This window comes from Lathyrus oleraceus, chromosome 3, assembly GCF_024323335.1.
Source record: "Lathyrus oleraceus cultivar Zhongwan6 chromosome 3, CAAS_Psat_ZW6_1.0, whole genome shotgun sequence".
In the NCBI taxonomy this organism is placed as follows: Eukaryota; Viridiplantae; Streptophyta; class Magnoliopsida; order Fabales; family Fabaceae; genus Lathyrus; species Lathyrus oleraceus.
Window position 1 is genome coordinate 385,064,929 of NC_066581.1, and position 16,173 is coordinate 385,081,101.

At 38.6% G+C, this 16,173-nt stretch overlaps 1 long non-coding RNA gene across 1 annotated transcript; it reads left to right on the plus strand.

The window, feature by feature from the left end:
• Nucleotides 1–6,556: 6,556 nt before the first annotated feature.
• LOC127127851 (uncharacterized) lies at nucleotides 6,557–7,706 on the plus strand. The gene is made up of 2 exons (XR_007805485.1): nucleotides 6,557–7,241; nucleotides 7,352–7,706. It is a non-coding gene; the product is annotated as an uncharacterized LOC127127851 (long non-coding RNA).
• The last annotated feature ends 8,467 nt before the right edge of the window (nucleotides 7,707–16,173 follow it).

The window sequence follows — 16,173 nt, forward strand, 5'->3', positions numbered from 1 at the left end:
CGAAAAAGGAATGTTATCATCAAAGAGTTAATGACGACAGTCAAAAAAGAAATATCGTCATCAAAGAGTTGATGACGGGCTGTTGAAAAAGGAATGTCGTCATCAAAGAGTTAACGACGGACTGTGGATGGAAAAGGGAATGTTTGGTATGCCTATGATGCATGTTAATTTGATGCAGTCTTTTCGCCTCAACGAGAGAACTTTTTTTTATATGGAACTTCCTACCGCGGCAGGAAAGTCATGCATGTATGTTGTATGCAGTGCATTTGCAAATGCAAGTTGGTGATTAGTTTTTTGGGTTGGTCTTTCTTTTCTGAAGGCGAGATCTTTTGGGTACCAATATTGATTGGATTTGAATTGGTGATGATGCCAACAAAGTGGACTTTGGTTTTTTGGTAGTTGCCAATACATACTGGACTTGTGGTTTCGGAAAGGATTTGACTTCCCAACACTCGATATTTGAAGATGCTATGATCAGAGGATAGATGCGGATGCTCTCGGTGCCTCAAGTTTGATCCTCAGTTGAAGTCTTGTCTTTGTTCCCAAGAGAGAACTTCCACTCCTTTGCTTGATATGCCATGATAATTGGCAGATGATTGTATGAGCATAGCGATATAATCAATGCAAAATGATCATGCTCTTACTCTACTCCAGTCTGTAGGGTATTCAAAGGAATCTTCGTCGAAAGGAAACCTTGGGAGGAATTATACCATGACATGGTCTGAGATGATTTGCCCCAGTGTATGAATATGCAGTGGTTTGCGTTTTTCCTGAGCCCTTGAGGGAATTGCTCCTGATTAACTGAGTATTGAGGACTTGTCTCCCTGATCAATTGATGCTTGGAGATTTGCTTTAGACTACCCAACTCTTAGGTCAACACAGTCACTGGATGCCATGCCCCTGATCCATAGGATTACGAAATAGTCTTGATTCGGGATAGCCTCGGCAATCGTTCAAGCTCTTCTTTGACTGATCTTTGGAATTTCCTTGACGTCAAGTATTGTCTTGTAGTTAAAATTGTTCATTTAAAAATGGTAATTTTAATGTGAAATTCATGCAAGTTTTGAAAAGAATCATTTATTTGAGATGATTGTAGTGACAAGTGACGAGTGGATCATTAGTCCAAACGTAGTTCTGATTTAGCTAATGTGAAAGATACATTGAAAACATGATATCAACACAGAAGATTAGCAAATATTTAGGAGTCAGTTTATGCAACCTTGCTGCAGTATGCTTTTCAGAATAAACCCTGCTTTAATTAGGTCTTTTGAGGGTTGTAACATGGTCTGGTTCACGGTTATTGAAACAAAGGATATAAGGCTCAAATTTGATTTTAACCCATCCCTCATTCCTGATGTTCTCCAGTCCTACGTTTAGCTAATTCAACATATGCATTCATCCTCCAAGGGAGTTTGATAGTGTAAGAATGAAGATGATGATTCAAGATTCGCTTGAAATGGCAGTCACCTTATTTTCCACGGATGTCGGTGACCTTTGGATTCCTGATATGGTGGTCACCTTATTTTGCTTTGCCTTTATTGAGGATTTAACGACCTCTCTTCGTTTCTTTCTTTTTGTTTTCCCCTAATTTTTGCCTGGACCATTTTTTGAAATTTTTGGTCCACTGGGATTACCCTAATTTTTGCCTAAGTCACCCCTTTAGGGGTCAGACTTAGAGGGTTTTAGCTTTTTCCTTTTTTCGATTGTTCTAAGGGTTGTGACTCCCAAGTCCTTGGTTGTTAAAGAACCACCATCACAACTTTTGGATTCGACACTTCTGGACGTGTGCGAAGAGCATCATGTGGGTGATCCCTAGATGGGATACCTCGTCTTGTAATCCGAACGCATAGTCAAATTAACTAAACATACCCTGCCCCGGTTAAGCGTAAGGGTTTTCAGGTCCGAAAGAAACACCCACTTCTGGGCTCGAAGTGGTTACCTAGGGATTAACTCCTTATCTCTCCAGTGTTTTAGGATTTGAAACAATGCATGTACATCATCAGCAAGGTTTCATCCGAAAGCATACAATCAACAATTATGGGTATCTTATTTTTGTCATCCTCCCTCCAATATTCGCTAAAACAACAGTTTAATAAAGCAAATGGAGAGATATTTTTGTGATTTTTGAAGATAAATGAGAAAATATGAGTGAATACGAATGGATTCGTTCAAAACATGCATGCTCATTTTATTAATACCACCATTTATAAACGACAATGTTTAAAAGCAAGTAGCACTTAACAGTGGAGAAACTATAAACGCAAAATAATGATGTGATCTAAGGATTGCCAGTGTCGGGAAACTAGGCTTTCCTCTTTCGCTTTGTTGCTGGGCTAACCTTCTTCATAGTTGCTCATCGAGACCAATATGAGGAATATCATGCATTGATGGACCCTCATGACTGGGTGATGGATTATTGTTGATTCGAAGACCTTGAGGCGCAAATGAGAACATCTTGGAATCAAGCAACTTTTGTACCTGACTTTTCAGCACTTTACAATCTTCAGTTGAATGCCCCTATGCCCTAGCATGGAAGTCACATCGGGCGTTAACATCAAAGCCTGATGGGTATGGAGGAATCACTGGACGCAGTTCCTTCAGCACTATCAATCCACCTTTGATCAAATATTGTAGTACGTGACTGTACGACATTGGAAGTAGCTCAAAATGCCTTACTGGCTTCCTTGGCCTTTGTCGAGTGTGTTAACGCTCCGATGCGGAGCTTGTCATTGACACCAAGGAGATCTTCCATTTTCACGAGGGGATTGACCCTGCGAAGGGAATGGTGTCTTATACAGAGCCTGTGGAGCTTCCCAAATTGCATTAATTTATCCCTCCTCTTGCTCTTGGGAACTAACAATTGATTCACTCTCACTAGCCTGGATGTACGATACATCTTGGATCTTTCCACTTTGGAGCATACTCTCGATGCGTATCCCAATTGACACCAAGTGAGAAAAATCAGGTGAAGTATTTCCTATCATCCTTTCGAAGTACGGACCTTACAAGGTATCAATGAATAAGTCAACCAATTCTTTCTCCAGAAGTGGTGGTTGAACTTGAGCAACTAATTCTCTCCATATTTGGTCATATCCTCTGAAGTATTTGTTGCTCTCTTGAGATAAACCTTGCAACTGCATACGACTGAGAGCCATGTCCAAATTGTATTTGTATTGCTTCAAAAAGGCGTAAGCCAGGTCTAACCATGATTGGATGTGCCACTTTTCTAGCTGCATCTACCAACTCAAAGATGCCCCACTCAAACTGTTCTGAAAACAGTGAATCATCAATTTATCATTGTGAGCATAGGAAGTCATTTTTTCTGTAAAACACCACTAAATGTTGCTTTGGACAGCTATCCCCTTTGTACTTTTCGAAATTCGGTGTCTTGAACTTTGGAGGCATTATTAAGCCAGGCACTAAACACATGTTTGAAGCATTCAGACCGAAAGCATCATGCCCCTCTATGGCTTTAAGCTTCTCTTCAAACACCTAAAATCTTTCAGTAACCTTCACATCTTATGGATCCTTGGGTTTCCTCACTAGGTCTGCCCTTTGGGAATTTCACGTAGAGAATGCAAAACTATGATACTCAATAACATCACAAGAGGAGTTTCCATCTCGGACAATGTGACACTCTTGTATAACCTGGTCCTTAACAGGGATCTGCACAGGCTGAGTTTGAGCAAGATTGTTCACTTAAGGAGAAATGAAATTCTCAGTGACTACAGTCCATTGAATGTTTTAATCTCTCCTAGCCAAGGTTTTCATAGCTTCCACAAGTTGGTCTAACTGGTTCTTCATCAAATCAACATCTATCTTTGATGCAAACTGATTTTTCTCCATGCTCTTTCAAGTCCAATATGAGTGTCGAGAAATCAAATGCGGATTACGGACAAGGGATGGATGAGTTTTTTTGTTATGGTTTGGAAAAATGATATGCAAAAATGATGCATGGACGCATGAGAATTTTTCGCTTTGGTGTATGAATGGATGAATGAATGAATGAATGGACGAAATTCAAGCACATGGATTCAAAATTTCACGGTGCGGATAGAGGATAACACTGATTGCTTTCCACATCAGGGGATATCACTAGGTATGATCTAGGGTTATAGACAGGAACCCTAGAGTCATTGATTCATTTGATTGTTTGCCGCTTACGACAAAAGCTTGTCGGTCGTTAACTCCCTCAAATGAGCCTATTCTGAGTAAGATCTTTGTACCGACCCACACGAGAAAATATTCTCGGGGACCCACACTACGCGACCATTGACATCGGGTTCTAGACAAGGCTCTCAAAATCATGGACCTCCTTGATTGTTTGCCTCTTATGGAAAAAGCTTGCCGATCGACAACTCCATCAAGAAAATCTACTTTGAGTGAGATCTTCGTACCGACCCTCGTGAGAAAATCTTCTCGAGGACCCGTACTACGTGACCATCAATCTTAATTGTCCGAAGGTTAAATGTTCTACAAAGGTCCTTAGAGTCATGGATCCTAATGAAGACATTGATCGCTTACGCCAAAAGCTTGGCGGTCGTCAACATCTCCAAAAGAATCTACTCTAAGCGAGTTTCTCGTATCAACCCTTACGGGAAAAGCTTCTCGGTGGCCCATACTACTGAACCTCTCTTATCTCAAGTTTCCACTCTAGACTCGGGCAAAAAGTCTTTCCCACAAGGCTTCTTGCGATCAAAGTGCCATTCATCGATATCATAGAACCATGGAACCATGAAACAAATTACAAAAGTTAAAGTGAAAGGAAATAAATAAGGCAAATAATCAAAAGGATAAACACCCACACACGCGAGGAAGCAACCTAGATTAGGCTTGACTTGCTTAGGGAGGAGTCCCCAGCAGAGTCGCCAGCTGTCGCTACGCGAAAAATATAGAGTCGCCATCGGTTTTTATTTATTCCAAAGGAAAGGGAAAATATCGAGAAAACCCCAAAGAATGGTCATCGCAACCACAAACAGGTTCAGAAGTCGGTTATGCAAGGAAAAGGTATTAGCACCCCTCACATCCATGGTACTCCATGGGAACCATCTAGGATGTCTGCGCTTGAATGGGTGTTGTTATCGAATGTTTGCTTGCTAAAGGTTTTCGGAATGAAGGTAGATTTTAAATTAGTGTGCTCGCCAAGGATTAGGTCCTTGTGCCTACGTATGCCCACTTGTTGAAGTGAGAAATCAAAGCCCCGTAGTTCGTGGATTTAAAATGCTTGTTTGTTTTGTTGGTTTTATTACCTTGAAGAAGGGTTTTTAATTGGGCCGCCTTAAGGCTCAAACAAAAGGTTTGAATGCATTGAGTTGTTTTTAGGTTTTTGAGAAATGTGTTATTGGTTTTGGATTGCACTAAAGACCATGGATAAAGGTGAATACCTCGAACTACCAAGCAAAACGTCTTGTGTTTGAAGCATTCAGAACGAGTGTAGGAAAGCTCCATTCTCATCCCTTCTTTACCACTTAAGGCTCGTGACGTACAATCCTAATCGTATTTATTATGTTTTTGAGTTTGATTTGAAAAAAAGGTCGCTTGACATTGGATCAAGGGTTTGCTTATTGAGTTTGATTTGAAAAAAGATTGCTTGATGTTGGATCAAGGGTTTGCTTATTGATTTAGAAATAGTGATTGTTCCAAATGTCTAAGCGATAACTATCAAGCGATAATAAAGAAAGCGAGTAAAAGCATACATCGGAGGGGGGGGGGGGGTACATGTAAAGCACAAAGGAGTGCAGAAAATAAAAGGTCTCATTGTCAGGTAGCCTAAGAGAAAGCCTTGTGTGTGCATAATGTCCTAAACTAGAAAGCGAATAGAGATTATAAGTATTCTTGAGTCTTGAATGCTCCTTCCAAGTTCGGGTCAGATACTTGTCCAAAGTCTTTTACAAAGGTCCTAATGAGTCTCTAAGTCCATTCTAATGTCCATTCCATGCTTGAGAGTTATTGTATTTTTGTATTTTTTAAGGTCTATTTCATTTTTAGTACATTTTAGAATGAATGTGATAGATGATGATACAATATGGAATATAAAGCAAAGTAAAGCAATGTAAAAAAAATGACAAAAATAAATATTAGAAGTTAGATGCGGAAATTAAAAGTTAGAAGTTAGAATGCGGAATTTAAATGTTAGGAGTTAGTCAAGATCAAAAGAGAAATAACAAGAGAATTGCAATCAAATATTAAATCTAAACAAGTGTCTAAAGTAAACAATTAACAAAAATTAAATTCTAAAATTAAACAATCCAAATTCTAAAACTCAAACAATTAACAACATTAACATTCCAAAATATTAACAAAATTAACATTTTAAAATATTAACAAAATTAACATTTCAAAATATTAACAAAATATCCAAAACCAGTACCAAAATTAAACTCTAAAAGTTATCAAAACATTAAAACTCTAATTATGAACAAAATCACCTTCTAACCATGTCTAAACAGCATGGGCTTAGAACAGTTCCAAGCCCAATCACAGGGGAGGTATGGACAGGATGAGTAGGGTGCACAGAGAATTGCATTGGGCCTAATTGAGATAGATGAGCCCAAAGTGAAGGAACATGAAGCAACGTGAGGTTCACTTCGTTCTTCCTCACACTCACTCTTGGGAGTTCACAGAAGAAACAGGCGACAGACCTAGCCGCACCGGTTCGTCACCAGTTGCGGCGATTCAAAATCGTCCAAGCTCTCACACAGCTCTCCGACATCTCTCCTAACCGAGACGCAACACCTCTCCACCTAAACCAAATGAATCGCTAACGTGAGATTTCTACATGGATCGAATCGAGCGTCAAATCGGAACAAGGAATCGGAATCGAACAAGCATCTCACCACAACAAATTAATCGACTAACGCTAAGAAATGAGGGGGCTTGCCGGTGATGGCGAAGGTGAATCCTCCAGTGAATGTCGGATTCGAAGCTCAGGTACTTGCTCTTCGTGCTAGTTGATTCTTCGATTTCTTGTCACGAGTTTATTCTGTTACGTGGCTAAGCTTTTGGTTTCGCGATTGCTCGGTTTCATGATGAACTGTGATTCTTCTTCTTGAATATTCACTGGAATTGGTGGTGCGGTAAGAGCTGTGAGATGAAGAATTTTGTGTGGTGAAGAATGAAGAAATTAGTGAAAAAAATGGAACTCGCGAGCCCTTTTTTGAATGGAGAAGATGATGGATGATTTATAGGGATTGAAGTTTTAACAGAGTTAGGATTCTGTTAGCATCACCAGGCTCAAATTGGTTAGAAGTTCGAATCTCTTTAGTTGATCCGTTAAATCTGGTTAGCTTTTAGTGCAGTTAAAGTATGAATTTTCTCTATTCTGTTTTTCAGTTGGGTGTTGGATTTGCAGGTTTTATGCCGCTTCCATTTGGCTTTGGATTCAAGTCGTCGTTTTAAGATGCGGCGTTCGCGTTTGTAGATGGTGTTTAATGTGCTGTTGTGCTGTCGTCGGTTGGCTTTGCAGCGGCTTTTGATGTTATTGCTGTTTGGCTTGTCGTATTGATCTGCAGCGACCTGTCTTTGTTGTGTTCATGCAGCGACCTGTCTTTGTTGTGTTCATGGCTATCACTGAAACCGATAGGATCTTCTGCACTAGATGTAGTAGCTACAATTGAATAAATGAATTCAGTTAGAAATTGAGTTAAATTTGGGTTACTAGCCGTGACATTTTTCTCTTAGAAATGGTAGAAACCTTATTTTCATCATCATTGGCATTATTTGCAACATTACATGGTTGCAACATTTCATGGGCATTTGGATATAAGTATTGGACATGGATATTGTAGCGGAGTATTCGTTATCTTTAGATTTATTGATTAAATCAAAAGTAAATCATACAATTCAAGTCGCCGCCGCACTTCTATTTATCCAAAGGAAATGTTAGAAAGCGAACAAAAACCGAGAAGTTTTATCAAATTAAAAACTAATAAAAATGTGGGAAGGTTTTAAGCACCCAAAACATCTTTAGTACTCTAAGGGAACCCTTTTTACAAATGTTGTAAGGTAGGTTGGTATTTGTGAAAAAAAATATTTGTACAAACATGATTTGGGAGATGAGAGAAGAGTATACAAGTTATTTACAATTTTGTGTTTGAATGGATAAACTCATTGCCTACGTACTATCTTAAAAAGGTTGGATCAAAACTTTGGGGTAAAAATCTCAAAAGAAGTTGGTGAATTGATTGGTCAAAAGCCTTAAGATCTTTTGTTATCAAAGGGAGAAAACTCAACCTAAAACCACAAATCCACCATGTGAGGAGAGTTTCAACATGCTAGTGAGGGGTTAACCCTATAATAAGCATGGAAGACTTATAATCCATCACTAAGGATATATGTGAGTATTATATCAACCTCTAGGATAACTCAAACCTAATAGCTAATGTTTATGAAAAAGCTTTAACACAAATGACCATTGGAACCATAAAAAAAACAATTGAGTGAGTTCTATTTACCAATGAAAAATATTTACAAAGTAAGGTCATAGTTGACTTAGGATTTAATTCAAAATAAGTGTTATGAAAAGAGTTTGAAAAAAAATCAAAGGCATAGTGCCTAGGTTTCTAATTTTGAAAAGCAATGTTAATGTTTACACAAAAGTTTGACTTGGGTTAGAGTGGAGAGAAGAAGAGAAGGGCTAGGTCCTAAACATGCAAAGATGAAGGAAGAGAAATAAAACCACATTGGAGTTCCCTTCTTGAGATCATAAAGATGATCCAAGTTGCTCCTTCCTTTGAATTTAGCAATCAATAAGCAAATAACTCAAGCAATCAAGCAAACAATCAATCAAGCTCCTAGAATCTTCCAATTGGCTTTTGTATCTCTCACTTTGGATGCTCATGACAATGGTTCTTCTACTTGGCTCAAGTTTAGGATCCCTAGCACACAAGAACATACAAATCAAAAAGTTCCACAATGCAATAGAAAGAATGGACAAGAGTGAGTTTAGAATTAGGTCTTTTCCATGTCTTCTTCAAGGTTAAGCATTCTAAAGGCATGAGGCCTAGTTGCTCTTTGACAATTTTCTTTTTTAGTATTCTAAAGGCATGATGCCTAGTTGCTCTTTGATTCCATTTAACATAGGTAAGGTCCTAAAAATATAAGTCCTTTCTCCATTTGCATTGGGTTCACACAAACAAAACAAAATAAGCACAATAGTATATACACAATAGTATGCTCAAGTGAGCAAAAGGAAAATTGCATTAACATAAACATGAGCTCAAGTGAGCAAAGGGCAAAGACAAATGAATTAATGTGCAAGAAATTAAATTTTATTAAAGTAAATTGCAAGAATTAAATGCTTGGATTAAAAGATAGTAATTAGTAGTTAGTGTTAATGTGCCATAAGGCAATTTAGCGATATGTTAAGCAATCGTAAGTGGACTAATGTAGTAGTCACACCTATCTGAGGCCGGTCAATAAAACTATAGGCAACAAACACAAGTTAGAGACCATGACTAATAAGCCAAGCTCCTACAACTTGCCATGCCAAAAGAAAAGAAGAATGATCTTGTATGGATTTAGGTTTTTTGCTTGACCAAGAAGCAACCTATCTCCAATGCAAAGCAATTCACTTGATCTTTGATCAAGATGAATTTGATTTGAATCAAAGAAGGTTAAGTCCCTCATATGTCAAGGCTAACCACCAATCATTAACTCATTGATCAAAAAGAAAAGAAGAAGAAGAAGAAGAAGAAATAGAATGTACATAATTGAAAATCAAATAACATCACCAACACACATTGATCAAATATGAATGAAATCAAAGTCAATCAATGGTAAACAGAAGTGAGATGAAGCTTAGAAGTCAAGAAACAAAGAAAATATTTTTGGTATTTTGGAATATTAAAATAATACTTGAATTAAAATAACAAATAAAGGTCAAACTTCAAATCCATTTCAAATAAACTTGGAAAAGTCCAAATGGATCATCCTAAGTTCAACATGGTCAAACAAAGTTTGACAAAAAATTTCAGCATTTTTAGAAACCAGAAACTAATTTTAAACAATTAAAAATGAAGAAAATATAACATAATTGAACTAAAATCTCAAATCAATTAAGAAATTGATGAGAATATTTTTCATAGATTCATCGTCATTCAAAGATGTTAGGAAAATATTTTTGGCATTTTTGAATATTGAAAACTATTTTAAATGAATTAAAAATGATCAGAAAAGAGAAAATTCACAAAAATATTAAACGAACTCATAAAAAATATTAAAAATCATTTTCAGAAACTAAAATTAAAAAGGGAAATAATGCAATTGGTCCCATATTTTTTGGATTAAAAATGAAGAAGCTATGAATTTTTGAAATAAAATGAAATAAAAGAAAATAGAATGAAAAATTAGAAAATGGAAAAAACATGGAGCGTCTGATCTTGCCTCATTAAATGACGTGGAAGATCAGAGGGCTGATAGGCGCGCGCTCATGGTGTGGATCCAGTCAAAGCGAAACACAAAGCATTTAATAAAGTCATAACATCCAAAGGCTAGGATTAAATCTGGAAATGAAATCCAATGGTCCAGAGCTCATCCACGTGGGGACGGTGGTGTACACCACCGTCTTCTCCGGCGAGACTCACCGCTCCGGCCAAGATTTGCAGGTTTTCAAAACCCCCATTAAAATGCACGATCCTCATATCATTGGAAAGCTGGGGTGATATACATCACCCCTGTGCCATTGGTTTCCACTCAAGATCACTATAGGAAGAGAAATCTGAGATGGAAATTTATGGAGTTCAATCTGAGTTTGCTCAATTCATGAAATTAAATGCACAGATCAATTGCCTCTCACATGAGGACTTCAGAGGTACCAACAAACACAAGAAATGATCAGTATCCAGGGAGTTTCGCATCAAAAAAGTTTGAACAACAACCTTTGAAGAGCAGCTTTCAAACACTTGATCTACTCCAATTCTTTGATGCAGTGTGATCTTGAGATGGCAAGGAAGCAAGGTCTAGGAATTGAAGCTCAATGATCAACCAATGAAGTTGAAAATTGAACTTGAAAATTGAAAGAGAAAAGCAAAATTCCTTTTAATGGAGGTTAGGATTCTACTTCTACAGCAATTCAGGCGCCTTGAGGTTCGTTTTGAATGAAGCTAGGCATGTGTATTTATAGCAAGAGATGATGCAAGCAATGGAAAACTCGTTTGTGCATGAGCTTGGGTCCTCCATGCATGGGCCTGTACAGGCGCATGGGAGGCCCAAACTTGATTGGTTTTGCATGCTGATGATGAAACAAATGAAATTGGACGTGTACATGGCAAGGCAATGTGGTGTGCAAGTAATTTGATCATGTTATGCATAACTGAACACAAATCTTCTCCTCTTCGAAAATGCCTCTTGCCAAATTGAAACATAGCCATGTGGGTAATGGTTGGAAAGGTATTGACATGAGGAACAAATGTTATGTTGAACAAAAATCCATTTGGTGTTGGTAAATTTATGAAAACAGGCCATGAAGTTCAATGTACAAAACATGTGTATGAGAATTTTGCCAAAATGGACCAACTTCAAGCCCTTCTGTTTCAATGATGCAAGCCTCAAATGACAAAACCTTCAATATAAAAGTTGTAGATCTTTTCAAGAAAATAAATTTGGACTTAACTTCTGCATCATTTGGATTTTTTATGAGAAGGTGATGGGCACTTGAAGTTGGACTTTTTCACATTTCAATGACTTTGGTCCAAAGTGACTTATAATGTTTTGTATTATCACATGTATTTCTTTTAGGATTATGAAATTTTGTCCAACATAACAAATGAAGTAGACATCTTAAAATGTCCAATTCATTTGATCCCACCTCAAAATCATGAAAAATGAAGGAGTTAGGTCCTTGGGAAGTTGACCAAAAATTAGGGTTTTAGTCAAAATGACCTATAATGTTTTGAAATGAATGATGACCTTCCAAGTTTCAAATTGATTTTTGATGAACATGAAAGTTGTTCATATGGTTCTTAAAAACATTTTTTCTCTTGGGGTCATATTCATTTGACAAACACATCAAAAGTTAGGTCTCAGTGGATTTCGAAATAGTCAAATGAATTGACTGATCAACTTCTCAAGTCCAAACATCAAATCTTAATGAATTGATGATTGAGGACACTCACAAAGGCTCATATATGCATAAAATGATGAATGAAAGAACTTACCTTGATTGAATTTGATCATAGGTTGAGGTTGCTTCATGAGCAAGGCACAGTCAAGGCACAAATGAATTGGGGTTTCCTTGGGAAACAATCCTCAAGCCCTTTGGTTTATCTTGATCAAATTGACAAATTGAGATACTTGGGAGGCATACGTGATGATTGAGAGCTTTGTGAATGATCGGGAAAATAGCAAGTGTACTATTTTTCCTTTTATAATAATAATGGGGAAATTCCCCGAATGTCGATCTCAAGGACTGCACGTTAGTATTGAGTTTAAATTATCATTCAATTAAAAAAAAGTATTAATTTGGTTTTTGAGTGTACAAATATAATAATAACAGTAAAGGTAAAGAAATATGAAAATAAGGGTTTATAGAGAAAAAGGAACAATGCCAGGGAAGGTGTATGATTTATCCCTGTAACAACTCTGAGTTACTATTGCATCAACAAATATCAATTACTACCAGTTCTCAAGGGTATTTTCTCCCAAGTCCTTGGTGAGAAAACCTTTAATCAATCTACCCTAATTCTTATGTCCATAGCCAATTAGGGCGAAGTTAAGTTGTATAATATCAAGAATGCTCTGGTTCATACAAGGTATCCCAAGTCCTATGTGATATCTACTGTAGAGTAACCTGATGAAAACCTTATCAATGGCGGTCCAGCCTAATTGATAACCACAAATCAATCTCAATTGGTCCGAAAGAGAAAGCAATAAACACATCAAAAGGTTACCGTAAACAAAATATTATAAATGCAAATGTAGACTCAAATTCATTACAATTCTAAATCAGGGACACCCCCTAGCATTACGGGGTTTAGCTACTCATATTGTTTAAAACAAATTCAAGATGAAAATTACACATTACAAGTAACTGGATGACTTTGATCTTCAATCGCTCCCGCTCATGAATCTCTTCAGCTCTCCAAATGCCTTGATCTCTGTAATACTTGATTGCTTTACAATACTGTGGTTTGTTGTTTTCCAAGATGATTTTTCCTTTAGTAGAAGACCTCTTTTTATAGTGAAAGTTCCCAGCAGCAGTTGGACAGGTCCAAGGATGTCTCTAAAAAGCCCGCAGAATGAAAAGCCCGAGAAAACTGGAAATTTTGGGCTTGGGCTGACACGGTCCGTGTCAGCTGACACGGGTGGCTGTGTCAGCCTACTGTTTCAGCTGACACGCCCATGGCAAGGATGATACGGTTGAGATTTCTACCTGACACGACCCGTGTCAGCTGACACGGGTGGCCGTGTCAGGCTACTGTTTTCTTCTCTTGCTTCCCTTTCCCTGACACGGCCCGTGTCAGGTGACACGGGTGGCCGTGTCAGGCCTCCTGTACCGGGGTTTTCTTCTCCTTTGTGTGCCAGAATCTCGCACTGTCTTGTTCTGAATTCTCCAGTTCTTCTATCTGGATCTGTCGGACAAAAACACAGTTATCCCACGCATAAAATCAAGGTAAAACATAACAAAGATTAAAAATGTGTAAATAAAATAACAGAAGTAAAACTAACTCGAAATGTACCATAAATGCTTGCACAGTGTGTCAAATGCCTCTATTTTGTGTCAGATCAGTAATGAAAATTCAATGTAAATGGTGACTGATCACAACCCCAAACTTAGCCCATTGCTTGTCCCAAGTAATGTTTCATGATCACTCCCCAGAATTCTTCATGTTTTCCACCACTGTTGAGATCATTCGCTAACGTCTTCCCTTTTCCTTCCACAAGTCCTGCCTATCCTTGTAAGTCATTATTCACACTTCCACTTCAAAGCACCATTTTACCTGTCAGCTTATATCACATTCTCACTAATTCTCTCGGGGTAAGCTGTTTACACTCATAATTCAAAGTATGCAATATCACTCACAAGTTTGAATAGTCTATTTTTTCTCATCACCTACACATAACACACCCACTTTTGAGGTCTTTCGGGTAGTAGCTTGGCTTGGGTTAGGGTATGGATTAAAAAAGGAAAACAATGGGCTTTTGGTTCAGAGTTGATGTTACATCCTGTGTTTGTTTCTTTTATTTCCTCGGTTTTCTTTGCTTATTTCTTTTTCACCGACTTCCCGTTTTCGTGCTTCTTTTTTTTTAATCTTCGAGTTGTCGAATTTTTTTCTTTCTTTTTCTCGATTCACCATTTTTTTCTTTTTCTCTTGTTTTTGCACTTTCTTGGGCTTTGAGAGCTTTTGGGGTTTTTACCCCAAACTTAGCTTTTCAACACAGGTTTGAATGCATTATCATGACTCTGAACAGGGTGAGGAAGTGTTTTGGCCAATGGTTACATTTATTGTGTTTAAACAAAAAAGGATATAGGCTCAAAGGGGGTTAACGAGGGATATAATTATTCGGGATGGCTAGAAAGGCTCAGGGTTAATTACAAACAACGTGCCTCAGTGTGTGTATCATGCAGTGACAGTCCCAGAGAGTCTATGCAAATTTAGAGTGATAAAGACAAACCTGAATGACGCTCATGATGATTAATGTGTTTGGCCTTTTATGACTCACTTGGTTTGGTTCAGCTTTGACAGGATCCACAATGCTCCTTAATGTGGTGAGATTTCTTTCTTACTTCGGAATGTGCAGGATACTCGTGTCAGTTAAGCTGTATACGTTGCGTCCGATCTTTACTTTCAGCAGTGTCACTTTCTGGGGAGATCCTTCACAACAAGCCATAGTGAGTGGTGTGATCCTTTCATCCACTCTCAATTGTGATCATTACTTTTTCCAACCTATCAACATAAACTTGACACACACACTTGCAACATAATGTACATTCAACAGACAAATTAAATCTTAAAAAAAATAAAAATAACACAATAACCAATTACTAATAAAATACATAAAATCTCCCCCACACTGGAACTCAACATTGTCCACAATGTTTATGAATAAGCGCGGAGGAGGGAACTCACAGGGTCCTACTGAGGAGGTGGATGCGGGAAATGCAACATCAACTGTCGCATCATGCTGTTCATCTCATCCAACATCGCTCCCTGACGGGCTTGCTCGATGCCTTGCCTTTGCTATTCAGTCCTTAAGTCACCTATCTCGGTCTGTACCCAGCTCCATTAGTCAGTTGACCAAGATGACGAACCCGCCACCTACTGGATGGGTTCCTGATGCTGTGGGACAAACTGCTCAGGAGGTGCTTGAGGATCTTCCTCTTCTATTTCCGTTCCTTCTGCCTGGTCATCTACAGATTGCTCACCTGCATTAAAATGGTTAGTTCCGTGGCCCTCATCCGCATCGGGATCGGCACTCACATACAACCAATTTGCACAGTCAGTAATAGCAACTCTGTCCGGATCCGGTAGAGCGATGATAAACCTTTTATGAATGAGTACAGAATAATAAGTAGGGGCAGCCGCAATCATACCTTGGGAAATCAGAGCAGACATGTCAATTTTTGTGTTACCTGCAAATGGCGTGTCCTCGAGTAAAACAGCCTGATACCCGAAATGCAATGCAATTTGGGTGATCATTCCTCCCACGGATATGCCTCCGGAGTTTGCTCGGCCGACTCTACCCAGGTAGTCTGCTGCAAAGGCAACTACATTGATGGTCTTGGTTTGAGCCATCGAGTACATGAAGAATAGCTCTCTCTGAGTAGCTACCCCAGTGCTGTCGCCTCTACCGAATAGGGTATAGGCTAAACCTTTTTGGGCGTACCTGAAACAGGGATTCTGGATGCCCGAGGCTTTCGCACCTTTGGAGGAGTAATCCGTCCTCCCAATTATGGTGATCCAGAAATCCTTAGGAGAGAACCCGCCTGGGACCGCTCCGGGTCCATTCAGAGGGAGTCGGAGTATTGCAGCTAACTCCTCAACAGACAATTCATGATAATTGTTAAACAACCGGAAACGTAAGGTGCCGAAATAATACCTGGTTGTGTTAATCCACCGCTTTTCCAGCTGGAACTCCAAAGTGCTGAGGAACTCGAGAGTAATGCGCTTGTAGGTCGGCGCCTCCAAACTCATAAACTCGAGCATGCCCAAAACATGGAACATTTGGTCTACC